Source organism: Bos taurus, chromosome 11 (genome assembly GCF_002263795.3).
Source record: "Bos taurus isolate L1 Dominette 01449 registration number 42190680 breed Hereford chromosome 11, ARS-UCD2.0, whole genome shotgun sequence".
NCBI classification, from domain to species: Eukaryota; Metazoa; Chordata; class Mammalia; order Artiodactyla; family Bovidae; genus Bos; species Bos taurus.
In genome coordinates, this window is record NC_037338.1 from 14919992 (window position 1) to 14937086 (window position 17095).

The following is a 17095-nucleotide window of genomic DNA, read 5'->3' on the forward strand; positions in this document are numbered from 1 at the left end:
TCCATCCAAAGGTGGTTTAAAATTTTTTTTAAGCTATCATTTCTTTAAGATGTGAATGAAAAGTTCACTTGTATGAATCTTGTTTATTATTGATGTAAGATAAAATGAAGTACTTGTGTTCCAAAAAGGTATTTAAAAATAATAGCATTTAATCTTGGGACTAGTCCAGTTTAAGGTATATATAAAAACAATTTATAATGTTTCATAATGTTTCAAGCTCAGCCACTGTCTTCATGGGCTAATGAGCAAAGCACTTAAAACAGATTGTCAGTTTGAAACATGATTTGTAAATGTGTCCAAGATACAGTACTGTTACAACTAATAATGGTAAGTTGACCATAATGTCCTCTGCTTGAATTTATATATAAAAATATTTTGTGTTATATTGATTTAAAATAATGATTTCCAACCTAATTATTAGTTCATTAGTATTTTTAAAACAGAATTACCCAGATAATCTCTCCTAGTTGTATGTGTGTATACATGTTTAAAGTGTTTCCAGTCATAGTAATCCTGATCACTGTTAATCCTCAAAAAAAAAGAATTAGAGACATTTATTTGTTTTAAATTGATTATAAAATAATTGAAATTTTGATTATAAATAAAAATCTATATATAATTTTGTTTATATTAAATATAGTCTAGGAAGATTTATAAAGTTTTATGAACCATTACTAAACTTGCTAATTTCTAAGGTCTGTAAGGCAATTTTATATATAATATAATCTATTTGCAAAAATTCCCTAAATATTAATATATTAATATTTCTAAATTAGTGAAAATTTACATTGACTTAAAATGTTAGGTAGATATTTTTGTTTACATATTGTTTAAAATTTAGTTCATTTAAAAAACTCTGATGTAATAAAACATTGAATAAAATAATCCTACAAACTAATAAAAATAATATTTTTCATATTCAACAAACTGAATATTTTAAGATGATTGTTATTTATCTTTTACCTTTTCAGTAATACATATTTTAGCTAGTGTTAAGTTTTAGGAAATTGTGACACGTTTGATAATTTTTGTTAAAATGTCTTACTTTGTTTTATATATATATTAATATACAAGTTGGGTTTCTTGTTTTGTTCTTTGCCGCAAAGGAGAACAACACACATCACGGCGAACTGTAGAGTGTCTCAGAGTGTTTAAAAGGCCCTATTAGAGCATTTAGGCTTGAGTTAATACAATTCATGGCAGTCTGAAATAAGTCTTAATAGAGCTAAAAAGCATCCTCAGATACTCTCTTCTCTGGTATTTTAGTCACATAAAATAAGTATCTTATTATCCTCTTCCATAAAAAGTTTCTTTAATTGAACCCTTATATTACATCTTGGGCTTTACCTAGCACCACATGGTAATTTCCCTTTAGAAACAGAATTACAAGTTCCTTCTTTGTACAATCCAACAGTAGTTTGTATGTTTGAGAATCTACTGTCACTTTTTAAATAAATTCCAAATACGATTTTTGACATTAGTCAGTACTAGACATTCTTATATCTTTTCACTAGAAATCATTATAGTTTCTGAAGACAGTTCTGTTTGTGAAATACATTTTCTTTATAACAGACTTTCAATATACTTTATGACAGTTTTAGGTTCTGCTATGTCTTAGTGGATATAGTTGTCTAAAGAGAAATGGTTAAGAGAATATTCCCTGTGCAAAGTGTATATTATTAAACATAAAGCTTAGGGTTAAGTTGGAGCTTCCCTGTTGGTAAAGAATCTGTCTGTAGTGCCGCAGACTTGTGACTGATCCCTGGGTTGGGAAGATCCCCTGGAGGAGGGAATGGCTACCCATCCAGTATTCTTGCCTGGAGTATTCGTGGACCATGGAGCCTGGCAGGCTACTGTCCATGGACTTGCAAAGAGTCAGACACTTTACAGGGTTAGGTTGCTCTTTTGAATTCTTTCGATATGCTGATGTTACACTTCGGAGGTTAATTTAGGGAAAGAATGTCAGAATGATTAAGATGGCATTAGTAAAATAACTCCCTATTTTACATTCTGTATTGGTGATTACCCTGGTTTCAACTTTTCTGATTTTCAACAAGATATCTATAAGTTTTTACTTTGAAGGTGTTTAGTTTACAACTTGCAAATGCTTGGAAAAAATTCTTTAAACATCCTTTCTGAACAGTTCAGCGATATACTAATACTGTCACTGAGATTTAAGTTAGATATTAATATGGAAAACATTTTAATGAAATATTTTGAATTTAACTTGTAATTAGAGTATATAAAGATTATTAATGCTTATGGGGCAGGGAAAGTACGCTCTCCTACCTGTAATAAGCTTGTTAAATTAATACTTGGAATATAAGTAAATTTGATTTATCAAGAATGGAGGCACGAGTTTTTCTATAATAGTTGCCACTGAGCAATTTTTATTAAAAACCAAACAAGTAAAAACAGCTTACCAAAGTATTTAGACAGGATCAAATGAAATTATAATGAATGACTGATTATGGGAGAAATTTGTCATCTGGTAATAAAGAGGAGAAGCTGGTATAAAAGATTGCTGCTATTCATAAATGCTCAGTGATAAATGATTGAAACTCTACATTTTTCTTGGTTTTATAGTGATTCTTTCTACTTCTGTGAAAATCAGTTGCTGTGTAAATATCACTTACATTGTGTGCAGCATTTGATAATGAAACAACCCATATGTTTTGTAATCCTTATGCTAAATTACAGTCTGATAACTGTAGCGTCGCCCTAGAAAGCAGTGAAAATATTTTTGTTGTTGATGATGGGCCTACATGCTAAGTGCTTCATACTCAATCTTTTTTGCTAAATGAGACCTAGGAAACTTTTGCCTAATACAGATTTATTTTCAAAGAATGGTACTGATTGTAGCTTCAAGAAAGAAACATTCAGAAGAAATGGCATTTGAATTGGGTACCGTGAATGTGAGGAGAGAGCAGATATCCATCAAGTGTTTATTGACCCCTTTCTATGTGCCAGGTTCTACCTAGGTTTAGGAATAAATGATGTGCAACAGAGACCACATATGCACCCTAATGAGCCAGTATTTTTGAGAGATAAAATGATTAACAAATTGTAAAAACAGTGCAACAAATGAACAAAGAGGGGCCTGTGGTAACAAGACAGTATATGACAGAGGAATTAGACAAGAAAAGCCTTCCGGAGGCAATGATGTTTAAGTTGAAATCCTTGGGTAAGTAAAAGTTAACTAAGCAAAGAAGGAAGGGAAGACTATTACAGACAGAGGGAATAGCAGGTGAGTAGAAGGAAATGAAAGCTCATTTGGCGGAAGTTAGTACTTGTCAGAGCTTTTGATTAGATATAATGGTGTTTTTAATACCAAGGCCAAGGTCTGTAGTCCTACTCTCGATATATCCCCAACAGAAATGCATGTACATATGCCACAAAAAACAAGAACATAGTAACATGATTCGTAATAGCAAAAAATTGGACATAGCAATGTCCATCAACATAAAATAGGTACAAGTATACAGTGGGATTTTATGCAATGAAAATAATTAGAGCCATGTGCAAGAAAGTGACCACCAAAATATTTTAATGCTTTACCCTTATTGAGGAGGGAGAAGAGTTGTATTTGGAAAGAATCTTAAGGAGGACTTAATAATTAAGCTGTATGGTTTATGTGCTTTTCTGTATGTGTGTTACAGGGCATCCTTAATTTTTGTAATTGTTTTAACATAGTTAAATTGCCACTTCACATTTTACTCTTTTTCATGTATTATGTCATAACTATATTCATGTTATACAGACTTCATAACCATACTTTAGAGAAATCTTCCCTGAATCTTGTAACTCTCCAGCTGTATGCCCCAGTTAAATCTTGATTACATCATTGCTTGTTTCATTTGTAGTACTGCTACTTGATAAGTGTCTAGATTTCTTTTTTTAAATTCTTCCACTATAATGTAAGCTCCACTGGGGCAGGGACATTTTCTGACATGTTTGTTAATGTATTCCCAGTACTTTTGTTGAATGAATACAGGAGCCTGGTCATTGAATCCCAAATTCAAATTTGAATCCAGTGAATTTCAAAACCAATAGCTTAATTATTAGTTTTTCATAGATTATTAAAGTTAGGGAAAACTTTAGAGATCATCTACTGAGTGTGATCATACCTCATTGTACAGATGAGGAAACTAAAGTCTAAGGAAGGGTTGTCAAACACTGTTGACCAACAGAATTGGAATAAGAGCTTATGTCTTCAGACCATCAGTCTACTGCTCTTTCCATTACAGTGTGGAACACCAGTGTTGCCAGATGGAGGGCAACATAAATGATTGCCTTCTGCTGCAGTCCATCATATAGATAATTGAAACATCTTTCTCTTTCCTTTTTGGTCTTTTTTCCATTTCATTAAAAAAAAAATCTACCATTAGCATTAGGTTTACAAGTACTACACATTAATATTAAATAGTGAAAGTTCAAAGGGCTATTGTGAGGCTTAAGTGAGCTAGTTAATATAAAGCATATAAAATTGTCCCGTGTTCAATAAAAGCTATTAAACTGAATTTATTTAGATCAATGAAACGAGGGTTTCCAGAAATATACTCGATTATATATAGAAAGTATGAGATAAAAGTCACATGCCAAATTGGTGTACATGAGATAATGCATCAGATAGAAATGTACTTGTTTGCAAGAAATAATCCTATGATCAGTATGGTCATACTGGATGATTGTACCCTATGATCCTTCAGTAAACAAAGAGTTTATTTTTCTCACATAAGCAATCCAAGGGTGTATCTAGGACTAACAGCAACTTAATGTCGCCAGGGACTCAGGTTCCTTTTATCTTTGTACTCTACTATTTTTTTGGTTGGTGGCTTTCATCCATGTTGTCTCAAGATAGCTGTTTCACTTCTACGTAGTACATCTAGATTCCAATCAGGAAGAAAGGGAAGGTTAAGAGGCCAAATGGAGCATGTCAGTCAAAGTTGCCTTTAAAGCTCTCTCTGGAAGCCACATTCAGTAACTTCTCTTATATCTCAGCAGAGAACAGAAACACTTGGCTACCCCTTGCTGTAAGAGAGTCTGGGAAAGTATTTTAAGCTGGGCACGTTTACTGCCCTAAACAAAGTCACATCTGTTAGTAAGGAAGAACGGGTGCCAGGTAGGTAACTAGCAGTGTCTAACAAAAACATTATAGGCCACTTTAAAAAATGCAAGGATGGTTCTACTACTTATGCTGGAGTATGTAAGTTACAGATATATCAAGTATTTTTTTAAATAGGCAGGAGAAAAATTGACTTTTCATACACTATTTGAGAAGATAAGGCTTTCAAACATGACATAAAACACAAAATCTAAAAAAAGTTAAGAAACTTGACTACCTAGCATTTAAAACAATTTTATAGGAAAAAGATAAACTACCACTTGGAGGAAAATATTTTTAAGACTTCTGTGTACAGAGGGTTAATTTCCTTAATATAAAAATAACATTTGGAAATTAGTAACTTTCAATGGGCAAAGGACATACATGGGCAATCATAGTATATAATGTATAATAGTAAAAGAATTTATAAATTGGTAGTTTAAAATGGATAAGGAATGTAAATGAGCAACTCAAGAGGGGAGAAATGATAAAGACCAATATATATATGTACAGGTGCACAAATTCATTCGTGGTTAAATACAGTTTAAACAACATTGGCCTCCATTTGCCAGAACTTGAGAAGATTGGTAATATCTGTGGTTAATTGGTTGGGATCATGAGGAGGTCTGTTGTTTAGCTGATAGACACCAGCATGGCTGTCTCAGTTAAAATACTGAAATTTGTACTAGTGGTAGATCATTTTACTGTAACTGCAATAGCACTAAAATTAATAGATATAAGTCCATTAGTTCTTTTTTGACAGCCATTGATAATGGACCTTTTGTTGTAATGACATCTGAGAAACATTTGCAACATCTGTTAACTTGAACTGTGTTATGGTATATAATGTTCCTGCCTTGTTCATTACCTGTGAATCATTCCATGTTCTAACACTGGCTATTGTGGTTTTCCTATTTAGTGTATTATGATTATTAGGTGAAAAGTAAATATAGTGTTTTAATATTTTAAAATAGAAGGGCTTACAACAAAGTAGTAATGGACACTCTAAAACTATTTGATGCTATCTTCTGTTAATGTGGAATATACGCATAGCTTTTGACCCAGCGATTTCATATGTTCACCAGCTTGTGGATTCAGCACTATGCAATGGAACTTGCTTCAGTGATGCAAGTGCTCTATTCTGTGCTATCCATACAGTAGCTGCTAGCCATGTAGCTACTGACCATTTGAATGTGGTTGGTGCAACTGAGGAGCTGACTTAGAGAGCTACATTTGGCTAGTACCTACCATATTGGTCTGAGCAATGAGTGTCCACAGCAGTGCCATTACTAATATCCAAACTTGGAAACAACCCAGATAGACAAATTATGGTGTTGTCACACAATAGAATACAATAATATTGGAAGATGTATAACCATGTAGAGATAATGCTTAACAAAAGAAACCAGACACAAAAGAATACATACTTTGTGATTCTATTTATATGAAGTACAAAAACAGGATGTTGGTTACTCTTAAGTGGGAAGGAAGTAACTGAAAGAAGGTATGGGAATTGAGACTTTTGGGATGCTGGTATGTTCTATGATCTCTTTCTTTATTTGGGTGCTAATCATGTGTGTGTGTGTTCAGTTTATGGAAATTTATCAAACTATACATATGTAACATTTATACCTTTCTGTGAAGTTATTGTGTTTGAGTTTACAGTTGTGAATTGGAGGGAGAAAAAACACCCAGAATGAGTGTTAGCAAAATGTTGATAAGCTTCTTAACATTCCTTTTAAATGCTCTAAGTGTTCATATTCTAAAACTGTGGAAGAACATGATAATAAACTATAGCTTGAAATGTTTCTTAAAAACGTCCTGAAACATCTTTTGATATTGCCTCAGAATTAATATAAAATAAATGATTTTCATTTCTGAAATGAAAACATGATTTTTTTCAAGTGATGTTCTAAACATTTTATCTAAGAGTTTTAATTGCTCAAATAAGAAATATTTTAAAATACAATTCAAATTGTTAACACTATCTGCTATGTTGTTAAGGACTGCCGCTGCTGCTAAGTCGCTTCAGTTGGGTCCAACTATATGTGACCCCATAGACAGCAGCCCACCAGGCTACCCTGTCCCTGGGATTCTCCAGGCAAGAACACTGGAGTGGGTTGCCATTTCCTTCTCCAATAAAACATTATTAAAAAAAAAACATAATTAATGCAGACATGTTGCAATTTAGATTTATGGTCTCACTTATAAAACATCTGACAAAAACAGAAGAGAAAAAATTCAGTCATTACTGCACAGCTTCAATTGTTACACATGAAAGTGTCTTCATAATTTACTTAAGAGGCAAAATATCATAACTTAAGATGCTGTGGACCTAAAGGTATTATCTGGGAGAAGATAGCAAAATTTATTACAGATGTTCAAGGAAAATAATTCCAATAAGAACTATATAGAAACTTTACTGGGTTTTGAACAGCTGGTACTGTGGAAAGCTTGGGGAAAAAATCTGGAAATTTAGCCAAAGTTTTAGATTTCCAGATGTTTTAATTTGGCTGAAAGACACTAAATTAAAGTATCTCCAAATGATATTATAAATATGTAAATAAGTGAATCACTTTTAAGTATTTCCCCAGTAAAATGTAGTTTTGTGGTAAGTTTGTGATAGCAAATAAAGGTAAAATTTTTCTGAGAAAGTTAATACCTGAAGAGCTTAGAATTTGTGATTAATTGTGATAATGAGAATTGGAATTTTATATTCTGGCTTCAGTAGCAACCTGTAGTGCTAGAACTACAAAAGTAATTTGGAAATTTTATCAGGTCTTGTATATTTTCTTCATTAGAGATTTTGATACGAGAACAAACATTTAGAATATGAGAATATTTTTAGAAAGTTGTCCTTACTAGAATTATTTGGTGAAGAATCAGTTCTTTATTTAGGTTCTCCAGAGAGCAGTGTTTTATTAGTTGAGGTTTATAAATTAATTTGACAGGAACTAAACATGATTGAAACTGAAAACATGAAAAAGAAGCAGAAATTATTTGAAATATGGAAATATATATGATACTGATTGTTGATTGTTTTTTTAATATTTCTTTATTTTTGGCTGCATCGAGTCTTAGTTGTGGCACGCGGAATCATTTGTGTGGCATTTGGGCTTCTCTCTAGTTGTGGCATTTGGCTCAGGAGTAGTGTATGTGGACTTAGTTGCCCTGTAGCATCTTAGTTCCCTGACCAGGGATCGAACCCACATCTCCTGCATTAGAAGGCAGATTCTTAACCCTGGACCACCACAGAAGTCTCTTGATTATTAATTATAACTCAGTACAATTTTTAAAAATAATTAAAATACAGAAATATGCCATTTGAAATAACAAAATAGAAGGCCAGTGCAAGTGAAAGTATTAACGACCCAATTAATTGATAACATATTGATGTATTGCCTTCTGTGACGGTTAACTTTATATGTAAACTTGTCTGGGCCATGTGGAGCCCAGATATTAGGGTGTTTCTGTGAGAATGTTTTTTGGATGAGATTAACATTTAAATACAGACTTGAGTAAAACAGATTGCCTTCCCTAAGGTGGGTGGGGTGCTTCCCTGATGGCCCAGCGGTAAAGAATCCGCCTGTGATGCAAGAGACTCAGGGTCAGTCCCTGGATCGGGAAGATCCCCTGGAGGAGGGCATGGCAATCCACTCACTATTCTTGCCTAGAGAATCTCATGGACAGAGGAGCCTGGCAGTCCACAGTCCATAGTATCACAAAGAGATGGACACGACTAAAGTGACTTAACACAGCAAGGTGGGTGGACTTAAAGGCCTGAGGAGGACAGAAGGGCTGCCCCTCTTCACCCTGACCACAGTAAGAATTCCTCCTGCCCAACTGCCTCTGGTTAGGACATGTTTTTTCCTGACCTTCGATTCAGAACTCCTCAATTGAGCCTGCTGGCCTTTGGACTGGAGGTACACCTTTGTCTCTCCTGGGTCTCCAACTTGCCTGCTTACCCTCCATATCTTGGGACCTGTCAGCCTTTATAAGCTTGTGAGCTAATTCCTTTTAATAAATCTACTTGAATATGTATGTGTGTATATATATATATATATATATATATATAAATGTATGTGTCAATGAGCATTTAAGCCTCACGTTTTAAAAGAAAAATATTTGTAGAGGAATTTTATTATCGCTGCTGTTAAGTAGAATTTACAATATAACTTAGCCCTTTTTCAGAGGTCATTAAGATGTATTCAGTTTTTTGCAGTTATAGTAAGTATCCCTAGACTTATGGGTTTCTTAGGACCATAGGTATGCTTTTAAAAGTGTTTGTCCCTAAGAACTATTGTTTCTTGGTGTTCAGACTTCACATTGTACCTTCATGTGGCTGAAGGGACTGGAGAGCACTCTGGCATCATTTTTTATTAAGAGTAAAATATTATATACAAACACACACTTACTATTGGTGCTGTTTCTCTGGAGAACCCAAATACACTTTATTTTTTTGGTTCCTTATACATAGTCTTAAAACATGGACATTTTATTTAAGTAAATTTTGTGTAATCTTATTTGATGCTGTGAAAGTGCTGCACTCAATATGCCAGCAAATTTGGAAAACTCATCAGTGGCCACAGGACTGGAAAAGGTTAGTTTTTGTTCCAATCCCAAAGAAAGGCAATGCCAAAGAATGCTCAAACTACCACACAGTTGCACTCATCTCACATGCTAGTAAAGTAATGCTCAAAATTCTCCAAGCCAGGCTTCAGCAATATGTGAACCGTGAACTTCCTGATGTTCTAACTGGTTGTAGAAAAGGCAGAGGAACCAGAGACAAATTGCCAACATCCACTGGATCATGGAAAAAGCAAGAGAGTTCCAGAAAAACATCTATTTCTGCTTTAATGACTATGCCAAAGTCGTTTGAATGTGTGGATCACAATAAACTGGAAAATTCTGAAAGAGATGGGAATACCAGACCACCTGACCTGCCTCTTGAGAAATCTGTATGCAGGTCAGGAAGCAACAGTTAGAACTGGACATGGAACAACAGACTGGTTCCAAATAGGAAAAGGAGTACATCAAGGCTGTATATTGTCACCCTGCTTGTTTAACTTCTATGCAGAGTACATCATGAGAAACGCTGGACTGGAAGAAACACAAGCTGGAATCAAGATTGCCGGGAGAAATATCAGCAACCTCAGATATGCAGATGACACCACCCTTATGGCAGAAAGTGAGGAGGAACTAAAAAGCCTCTTGATGAAAGTGAAAGTGGAGAGTGAAAAAGTTGGCTTAAAGCTAAGCATTCAGAAAATGAAGATCACGGCATGCGGTCCCATCACTTCATGGGAAATAGATGGGGAAACCTTGGAAACAGTGTCAGACTTTATTTTTCTGGGCTCCAAAATCACTGCAGGTGGTGACTGCAGCCATGAAGTTAAAAAACGCTTACTCCTTGGAAGGAAAGTTTTGACTAACCTAGATAACATATTCAAAAGCAGAGACATTACTTTGCCAACAAAGGTCCATCTAGTCAAGGCTATGGTTTTTCCTGGGGTCATGTATGGATGTGAGAGTTGGACTGTGAAGAAGGCTGAGCGGCAAAGAATTGATGCTTTTGAACTGTGGTGTTGGAGAAGACTCTTGAGAGTCCCTTGGACTGCAAGGAGATCCAACCAGTCCATTCTGAAGCAGATCAGCCCTGGGATTTCTTTGGAAGGAATGATGCTAAAGCTGAAACTCCAGTACTTTGGCCACCTCATGCGAAGAGTTGACTCATTGGAAAAGACTCTGATGCTGGGAGGGATTGGGGGCAGGAGGAAAAGGGGATGACAGAGGATGAGATGGCTTGATGGCATCACTGACTCGATGGACGTGAGTCTGAGTGAACTGGAGTTGGTGATGGACAGGGAGGCCTGGCATGCTGCAATTCATGGGGTCACAAAGAGTCAGACATGACTGAGCGACTGAACTGAACTGAACTGATTGTAAGTATACTTTAGTGCTCATTGATTTTCAGAAACCTATATAAGAAAATGGTTTTGTAGTACTTACCTTTTAAAGCATAAGGAATGAAAGTTTTTCTGTAGATGAGTTGTCATATATATAAACAACTTGTTACAGAATATGGTTACCTGGGACTTCCCTTGCAGTCCAGTGGTTAGTCCTCCATACTTCTAATATAGAGGGCGCAGTTTCAATCCCTGGTTGGGGAACTGAGACCCCATGTGCTGCACAGCGAGAAAAAAAAAAAAGTATGGTTACCTGAAAGCTAATTTCTCTCACTCATGAGTAGTATCACGCTGTTCCTCAAATCTGGCTGTGGTCTAACTGGCAGTCGGTGGGATTTTTCTCCCTCTGATGATCTAACCCTCCAAGTTGACAGTGGAGTCTGCTGTGGAGTTTGCTTCCTTGGTTCATCTGATGCTTCCTTGGTTCATCTAATGCTTCTGATACTCACTTATTGGGGAACCTGAGTTTCCTTGTTTTACCATTGTTCTGGCCCATTAGTTTGAAGGTTATTTTTTTCCCTTGAGAAGAAGGGAAAAAGAGACCCTTAGCTGTTTGCTTCCAATTATCTATTGACAGCGAACTCTCTTCTTTGGATTTGGACCTGTTCCTTATAGTCTCTAGCCTTTGCTTATTCTGTGTGGTAGCTTTCTGACATTAATGTGTAATCTTTCAGTTACAAGAAACATCACGTTTTCCTGTTTTTCTAAAGTAAGTTAAATCTAACCTGAGCTTCCTCAGGGCTAGCTAAAGAACTTCTAATGTGGGTCAGAAACTGGGTTCCCTAACCCCTTCATTGACTCCTAAAAGAACCCTTGGCCTTATCTCATGCCAAGGTTGGGTGTGCTTCATTGTTTCCACACCTTCTAGAGGATGCTCTTGCTGGCTGGGGATGGCACACCTTTCTCTAGTAGGCCCTGTTGCTCTGTGAGGGCCACTGAGATGCCCTCACTGCCATTTCTGTTCTAATCATAGGCTGACACAACACAGAGACTTATGCTCTGCTCTCAAGGTCCCTGCAGTTTACACCAGCCTTGACCATCCTGGTATGACCACCCAAGAGAGATTGATCTAAATGTCTTAAGAAAATCCCCCAAACCTAGTCCCCAGGACGCCTCCATTTTCTCTAATCAGACTGCTGCTTTTCCATCCCAGTACCAGTACCACATCCTTCTTCCATTCTTGAAAGTGAAGTCGCTCAGTCGTGTCTGACTCTTTGTGACCCCATGGACTGTAGCCAACCAGGCTCCTCCATCTATGGGATTTTCCAGGCAAGAATATTGGAGTGGGTTGCCATTTCCTTCTCCAGGAGATCTTCCCAACCCAGATTAATTCCTTTGCAACAAAACCCTGAAAGAATTTTTTTTTTTTTTTCTATGACAAGCACTGAAGGGGCCACAACAGACCCTCCCCACTTCCTGCACACACCCCAGTGGAGAAGAGTCCAAATTCTAGAACATAAAGCTTGATTGGAATACCTCAACATGATAAAAGCCATATATGATAAAAACAAACATCCTCAATGGTGAAAAATGGAAAACATTTCCCCTAAAGTCAGGAACAAGTCAAGGGTGCCAACTCTCATCACTACTATTCAACATAGTTTTGGAAGTTGTAGCTACAGCAATCAGAGAAGAAAAAGGGAATCAGATTGGAAAAGAAGAGGTAGATGACCTGATCATCTGTTTGCAGATGACATGATTCTATACATAGAAAACCCTAAAGGCACCACCAGAAAGTTACTAGAGCTAATCAATGAATATCATAAAGTTTCAGGATATAAAATTAATACACAGAAGTCCTTTCCTACACACTAACAATGAGAAAACAAATTAAGAAAATAAACCCATTCACCATTGTGATGAAAAGAATAAAATACTTAGGAATAAATCTATATAAAGAAACAAGAACTACATATAGAAAATTATAGAACACTGATGAAAGAAGACACAAATAGATGGAGAAATATACCATGTTCATGGTTTGGAAGACTTAGAAGAATCAAAATTGTGAAAATGAGTGTACTACCCAAAGCAATCTTTAGATTCAATGCAATCCCTGTCAGGCTACCAACAGTATTTTTCACAGACCTAGAACAAATAATTTCACAATTTGTATAGAAATACAAAAAACCTCGAATAGGCAAAGCAATCTTGAGAAGACTGGAACTGGAGAAATCAACCTACCTGACTTCAGATTGCTACAATGCTACAGTCATCAAGACCGTATAGTACTGGCACAAAGACAGAAATATAGATCAATGTAACAAAATAGCCCAGAGATAAATCCATGCACCTATGGACAACTTATTTTTGACAAAGGAGGCAAAAATACACAATGGAGAAAAGACCATCTCTTTAATAAGTGGTGCTGGGAAAGCTGGTCAACCACCTGGAAAAGAATGAAACCAGAACACTTTCTAACACCATACACAAAAATAAACTCAAACTGGATTAAAGATCTTAAGACCAGAAACTAGAACTAAACTCCTGTAGGAAAACATAAGCAAAACACTCTGACATAAATCACAGCTAAGATCCTCTATGACCCACCTCCTAGAGTAATGGAAATAAAAGCAAAAATAAGCAAATGGAACCTAATTAAACATAAAAGCTTTGGCACAATGAAGGAAACTATAAGCAAGGTGAAAAGACAGCCTTCAGAATAGGAGAAAAAGCAAATGAAGCAACTGATAATCTCAAAAATATACAAGCAGCTCATGCAGCTCAATACCAGAAAAATAAACCCAATCAAACAATGGGCCAAAGAACTAAATGGACATTTCTGCAAAGAAGACATACGGATGGCTAACAAACACATGAAAAGATGCTCAATATCACTCATTATCAGAGAAATGCAAATCAAAACCACAGTGAGGTACCATCTCATGCTGGTCAGAATGGCTACTATCAAAAAGTCTACAAACAAATGCTGGAGAGGGTATGGAGAAAAAGGAACCCTCTTACACTGTTGTGGGGATGCAAACTAGTACAGCCACTATGGAGAACAGTGTGGAGATTCCTTACATAAACTGGAAATAGAATTGCCATATGACCCAGCAATCACTGCTGGGCATACACACCAAGGAAACCAGAATTGATAGAGACGTGTACCCCAGTGTTCATCGTAGCACTGATTACAATAGCTAGGACATGGAAGCAACCTAAATGTCTATCGGCAGATGAATGGATAAGAAAGCTGTGGTACATATACACAATAGAAAATTACTCAGCTATAAAAAGGAATGCATTTGAGTCAGTTCTAATAAGATAGATGAAACTGGAGCCTATTACACAGAGTGAAGTAAGTCAGAAAGAAAAACAGCAATACAGTATATTAATGCATATATATGGAATTTAGAAAGATGGTAACGATGCGAGACAGCAAAAGAGAGATGTAAAGAACAGACTTTTGGACTCTGGGAGAAGGTGAGGGTGGAATGATTTGAGAGAATAACATTGAAACATGTATATCATCATACATGAAATAGATTACCAGTCCAGGTTTGATGCATGAGACAGGGCACTCAGGGCCAGTGCACTGGGATGACCCTGAGGGATAGGATGGGGAGGGTGGTGGGAGGGGGGTTCAGGATGGGCAACACATGTACACCCATGGCTGATTCATGTCAATGTATGGCAAAAACCACTACAATGTTGTAATTAGCCTCCAATTAAAATAAAAAGTTCTTTTAAAAAAAGCTTAATTGGAAAAGGGGTAACACATTTCTATCATGATGAAGAACTATGTTTGTATCATGGTGTGCCTACAGTCAGGAAAATAAGACCAAAGTGATTCATCTTTAAATATACTACAAAACATTTCAACCTCATAAAAAGAATGCAGATTAATAAAATCAGCACCTGTGTTAAATAAAGAACTTAAAATTTACCAATAATTTATTTCATCCCCCCAACGAAAATGCCAACTCCTAAATTTGGTGATTTTTCATTTCCGTGTTTTTTCTTATAATTTAACTGTGTGTGTGTGTGTATTCTTAAGCAGTATATATAGGATTTATTTGTATGTTTAAAAATTTTATGTCAATGGAGTATTTATATATTCTTTTGCATCCTCCATATGTGGAGATGCAGATAGCTGTAAATTTTACTCATTTCCACAGCTTAGAGAATTTGTTAAACTGAATATATCATATAGTATTTATTTCCCATTCTCCAGTGGATGGGGCATTTAGGTTGTTGCCAAATATTTGCTATTACATACGATGTGCTATGCACATTCTTTCTCCTAGTACATTTTTCTAAAGGAAATTTTAACTAGGAGTAGAATTAGGAGGTCCCAGGGCACAGTGGGAAAGACTAGAGATCTCTTCAAGAAAATTAGAGATACCAAGGGAATATTTCATGCAAAGATGAGCTCGATAAAGGACAGAAATGGTATGGACCAACAGAAGCGGAAGATATTAAGAAGTGGCAAGAATACACAGAAGAACTATACAAAAAAGATCTTCATGACCCAGATAACCATGATGGTGTGATCACTCACCTAGAGCCAGAAATCCTGGAATGTGAGGTCAAGTGGGCCTTAGGAAGCATCATTATGAACAAAGCTAGTGCAGGTGATGGAATTCCAGTTGAGCTATTTCAAATCCTGAAAGATGATGCTGTGAAAATGCTGCACTCAATATGCCAGCAAATTTGGAAAGCTCAGCAGTGGCCACAGGACTGGAAAAGGTCAGGTTTCATTCCAATCCCAAAGAAAGGCAATGCCAAAGAATGCTCAAACTACCACACAATTGCACTCATCTCACATGCTAGCAAAGTAATGCTCAAAATTCTCTAAGCCAGGCTTCAACAGTACATGAACTGTGAACTTCCAGATGTTCAAGCTGGATTTAGAAAAGGCAGAGGAACCAGAGATCAAATTGCCAACATCACTTGAATCATTGGAAAAGCAAGAGAATTCCAGAAAAATATCTACTTTTGCTTTATTGACTACACCAAAGCTCTTGACTGTGTGGACCACGACAAATTTTGGAAAATTCTTAAAGAGATGGGAATACCAGACCACCTGACCTGGCTCCTGAGAAATCTGTATGTAGGTCAAGAAGTGACAGAACTGGACATGGAACAACAGAGACTGGTTCCAAATCAGGAAAGGAGTACATCAAGGCTGTGTATTGTTACCCTGCTTATTTCACTTATATGCAGAGTACGTCATGCGAAATGCCAGGCTGGAGGAAGCACAAGCTGGAATCCAGATTGCCAGGAGAAATATCAATAACTTCAGATATGCAGATGACACCACCCTTATGGCAGAAAGTGAAGAATTAAAGAACCTCTTGATGAAAGTGAAAGAGGAGAGTGAAAAAGTTGGCTTAAAACTCAACATTCAGAAAACGAAGATCATGGCGTCTGGCCCCATCACTTCATGGCAAATAGATGGGGAAAGAATGGAAACAGTGAGAGACTTTATTTTGGGGGGGTCCAAGATCCCTACAGATGGTGACTGCAGCCATAACATTTAAAAATGCTTGCTTGCTCCTTGGAAGAAAAACTGACCAACCTAGACAGCATATGAAAAAGCAGAGACATTACTTTGCCAACAAAGGTCCATCTAGTCAAACCTGTGGTTTTTCCAGTAGTCATGTATGGATGTGAGAGTTGGACTATAAAGAAAGCTGAGTGCTGAAGAATTGATGCTTTTGAACTGTGGTGTTGGAGAAGACTCTTGAGAGTCCTTTGGACTGCAAGGAGATCCAACCCATCCATCCTAAAGGAAATCAGTCCTGATGCTGTAGCTGAAACTCCAATACTTTGGCCACCTGATGTGAAGACCAACTCATTGGAAAAGACCCTGATTCTGGGAAAGATTGAAGGCTGGCGGAGAAGGGGACGACAAAGAATGAGATGGTTGGATGGCATCACCGATGCAATGGACATGAGCTTGAGTAGACTCCAGGAGTTGGTGACGGACAGGGAAGCCTGGCGTGCTGCAGCCCATGGGACGGCAATGAATTGGACACGACTGAACAACTGAACTGATTGACTGAAGGCACATGCATCT

The 17095-nt window shown here is 36.6% G+C and overlaps 1 long non-coding RNA gene across 3 annotated transcripts in view; it reads right to left on the reverse strand.

Moving 5' to 3' along the window:
• The window catches only part of LOC112448756 (uncharacterized), a 37896-nt gene that overhangs the window by 15124 nt on the left and 5677 nt on the right, over positions 1 to 17095 (reverse strand). For all 3 annotated transcript variants that reach the window (XR_009496384.1, XR_009496385.1, XR_003037117.2), the window contains one exon: positions 11194 to 11289. This is a non-coding gene — a long non-coding RNA (uncharacterized lncRNA). The remainder of the gene's footprint in view (positions 1 to 11193; positions 11290 to 17095) is intronic.